The sequence below is a fragment of the Anopheles cruzii genome, chromosome 3 (assembly GCF_943734635.1).
Source record: "Anopheles cruzii chromosome 3, idAnoCruzAS_RS32_06, whole genome shotgun sequence".
Classification (NCBI taxonomy): domain Eukaryota; kingdom Metazoa; phylum Arthropoda; class Insecta; order Diptera; family Culicidae; genus Anopheles; species Anopheles cruzii.
Window position 1 is genome coordinate 37,594,649 of NC_069145.1, and position 4,556 is coordinate 37,599,204.

Below are 4,556 nucleotides of genomic sequence, written 5' to 3' on the forward strand. Positions count from 1 at the left end.
GGTTACGGAACCGATGACCGTTGGTTTCTATTTTGTCGCATCCGAAAGGAAAAACCGTTGACAAACGTTCCCGCATCCGAGCCACAGCTGTGAATTCCGCTCACGGACGGGACCCGGAACGGCCGGCGGGTCCGGAAGCATCAACAACTCCGGCGAAAACTCGGAAGCGAAGATGCGGCAGCAACATTAACGGTAATGTGGCCCAATATTTCACACACACTGCCACAAAACCCCTTTTGATGAATATTTTCACTCCGTTTGCTGCTGCTGCTGCGGGGCGGCACCGGTACGCCGACGGAATACGGGGATGAACGCTGAATTATTATGCTAATTCGAATTGCACTGATCTATTATTTTGCCGAGCGCAAGCCGAGCCGCTTCATCGTGCCGGGGAATTCATATTTCACTCCACAGGCCGTTCGCGGCCGCGCACGGTAAGCGGTGAGGTTTCTGGTATCATATTTTCGGCCCCAAATGGCGCACCGCTGATGAGAAGCAGGAATTCGGTGATAATTTTTTATCCTCCCTCTCTCGGTTGTTGGCACCACTTCACTGCGTTAGAGCAGCGTCGCGTTTCACCCACTCCGATTCAATTTTGCCACACGCAGCGCGGCACTCCCGGCAAGGCATCCATACCGTCTAGGGGTCTAGGGGTTCAACACTCACTCACCGGCTGCAAATCGGATCGGGATATGTTTGCAAAACAATTTCATCCTTCATCGCTGCGATGAAACATAAACACTGCGGCCATGCACGCCGCGTTTTAAACTTTCTTGCTGCCCTCCTCGTTGTTATTTAATATTGCGAGGATTACTTTTCCACACTCCATCATACACAGACACACACACACACACACGCGCACAGAGCATAGCACTTCATTTTTCCATTAACCTTCCACCACTTCTCGATTTGCCGGATTTGCGTTGGTCACGGTCGCGGAGTGGAGCGCATCTACAGCGCGCTTTTGTTTACATACCGGATCTTGGCACTTGTTTCGCCATCACTCCCCATCACTGTGGGCACGTTACTACACTGTTGGGCTCTGGCGTCAGACAACGGGAAAGAGAATGTGAGAGGGAGAGATACAGAGAGAGAACATTCCCGGTCCCAGCTTGTGCCCATTATGGGCAGGATCACGTTGGTCGAACATCTATTACGAGCACGATTGGCTTTCACTATTCCACCATTTCGCCCACCGAAGGCTTTGATTTCATCTGCTCTGGTGCGAACTGTCACCACCCGGTACTATGGACCCGATTTGTCGTTAAACTTATACCAAAGTAGGCACAAGAAGTGACACACTTTGAAACTATCGGCACTGAATCCAGTCACAAAAAACACTATAGAAAAACTCTCTCCACGTGACGGCGTCGCTCGATCGGCAGTTGTCAGACGGCGCCACGTTCTCGGGACGAAATAAGCGCAAAACTCGCAAACGCTGGGACGGAAGCTGCACGGTGCAGACGGTGTGTGAGTGTGTTGTGACTTTTTTTGTACGCCAGATTCACTACGTGTCAACGTGGACACGCTCAAGGATAGCACGGGACTGAGCTTGGTCTGCTACCGGAAGCGAACTTTTGGTCTACTATCCTCCGGCCTCCGGCTGAGAGAGCGCGCGCCCGAAAGAGAGAGAGAGAACTCGCTCGAACTAGCGCGGCTCTTGTGGGTGGGCTTGAACTGCTCGAATTTGGCTCGCTGCTGGCCGGCGCCTGAGTGACTGACACTCATTTTCACACCACAGCATATACCGCTGGAAGGTACGGCGAACCCGCCGTGTACACGGCCCATTGAGAATCGGATAATCGGAGCGCATAGAAAATACTGAGTGGCGGTAGCTTTACCCAGCTTACGGCAGCAGATTAGAGGATTGTTTCTCTTTTTTTTCCACGCTCCACGCTGCTGCTGTCGGTGGCAGTGCCGCCCTCGGGGATTGGCATTAAAGAGGCCGTACGTAATGAGGCATCAGGCATTAAAGCGAGTTGATGTGATATTTTGGGACAGCAGCCTGTACGATAGTTTCGGCAGGAACAGAAACCGAAAAAAAAAAAACACACACACAGAATGCGAGATTTTGCTGCCAGTGCCAACCAGCCAGTGTGTGATCATTTTCACAAACACCGTCACGGTCCCGCGGGAGCCTCCTGCTAACGGGAAAATTGGAGGACGTCCTCAAAAAACGAAAAACAAAACCCCGGGGAGGGTCACCCGGTGGTCGTCGGTGCCGGTAGAGTGTGGGACGAAAAAAAAAAAAAACGGAGCCAAGCCACACTATCTACCGTTTCCTTTATTAAAAACTCGTGCCCAGAATGTGTACACAAATTCGGATGCTAATTATTTTAGTCCGGCCCCGGGGGTCTGGCCCGACTTCGAGCGTAAGGACGCGCATACCAAAGTTTCGATGTTTTCAATTACACCCAATCAGCTACGAACATTCCGGGCGCACCTCGACCACGGTGTGTGTATGCGGCCGTTGTGTTCGACCGTTGTTTTCGGTTCTCGAGAAAACACGGTCCATGTTCAATCACAGTCATTCGGCTCCCAACATATCCCCCGCAGCTTTTGAAGGCCGCCTTCCCCGGTCGGATAGGATGGCTGGCTTGCTGGCCGGATATTGCTTGAGAGTCGGCAACATGTGTCCACCACCACAAATATTTATTGTAATATATACGAGTTAAGTACGCACATTTCCCGGGGCCGGCCGGCCGGACAGACGTACAAATACGTGAATGGTAGAATTTTACATTTTCATCGCACACACACACGCAGCAGGCAGGGCCGAGTTGGCCGTTGTTGTTCTTTTAATCCACCGAGTCCGATGGTTGGCCCCGTCCCCGTCCCCGGGGGTGGTTGCCGTAATCTCGGTTCGCATGACCGGCACGCCAAACAACGAATGTAACGAAACGAGCCCCGGTAAATGATCTATTTGATTAAATATTCAGCACGCCAACACTGGTGCGTCCGTTTGGGACGGCAAGCCACGGCGAGTCACCGGGACGGCCGGCCCAGGCTGGCAGGCTGGCAGGCTGGCTGGCCGCTGGTCGGTCGGTAACGAAGACGGATGCTGTCCATCAGTATTATCGTTTCTGCGGTTTTCCTTCCGCAGGACGCGCCAGGCGGCAGAGCCACAGCCGAAGATAAGCACCGCACCGTGTTGTGCCCTCGGTACGCCGTGGCGCCGTCACAGTGAAGAAGCGCACCCCGCCTTCCACTCCAGCCTGGAATGCTGTTGCGTGCTGTTCTGAAGGACCCAACGCTTACGTGGTCGCCGTGATCAACGAGACCTTTGTGGCCGCGCTTCGTCATCGGCGCCGTGTAACAATGTTTACCTTGTTGCAGTCAACCTAATTGTTGCTAAGCATACAAACCGTATCCCGGTCACTGCCAGCGGCGGCGGAGGGTACCACCAGCATCCGAGCCTCCGAGGTGGCACCGAGCTCTTTGATCCCGACCGTGGCCGACTGGTGAGTGATTAATCTCGAAAACGTGATTTCTTATTCCACCTACTTCCGGCCGGTGGCAGGACTTTGTTAGAACGACCGGAGCGGACAACACGCGGGATGATTCTCGACAACTGTGACCGGCCGGTGGGTTCGTAATTATAGTGAAAGGTTGCGAATTTATCAGCGAACCCTATGGCCCAGCGAGCTGCCCCCCGCCGAGTCCCGGTTGGGCTGGGTGATAATTGATCACCCGGTGGAGTAATTACCGTTTTCGGAACCGGGTACGATTCGTGTTCCGTTGTGCGGAGCCGGGCGCGAAAAATCGAACCCCGTTCTGCATATGCAGGTCGAGGGTGAAGCGAAAATAAAACATGACTTTGGTGCCCATCGACGGTAGAGATCGGCCGCAAAAACGGTACAAGCAACAATAGTAGTCGTAAAATCATTCCCGAGGTAGAGTGAAAATTGTTTTACTGTGGCGTGAGGTGATGGGCAACTTTACAACGTTTCGACATTCCACCGAATACACGGTTGGAGCACGGTTAGCCGCGTGTACGTTTAAAAACATATTAAAATAATTGAGTAACAAATTGAGCAATTTGCCGAAAGACGGCCAGCATCGCGGGCACCTTCGGCGCGGCGTGCCGGTCCCGGAACGACCGATCGCTGTCTGTGCGCCTCTATTGCCAATAACCATTAGTGGGTCCCGCTATCGTGATCGATATAAATTTCCATAAATGTTGTCCGTTATTAAATGCTTCATCGCAAAGCGGCCGGCCGGCCAGGAACATCGGCCGGTTGCGTATCTGCATTTCGCGCCTCAAGGGCCCACTGCCGCGCATCGCGATAAGCGCGGTACGGAGCACGTGTTGTGGAGCACGCCGGCGTTGGGAACATAAATTTTCACATGCCATTCCGTTTTCCCACACCATCCACCACCGCCACCGTTTGGGTGCCGGCCCCCCCGGGGCGCCGCCGGATGTTCGTTCGGGGACGCGACGCACTTTCTATGACGTGTTTATGTGGGCCCGATCGACAACCGGGTGGAACCGGGTATTTAATGCAATTTTCTTCTAATTTATGATTAATTAGACATTATGGAGTGCACATTAAATC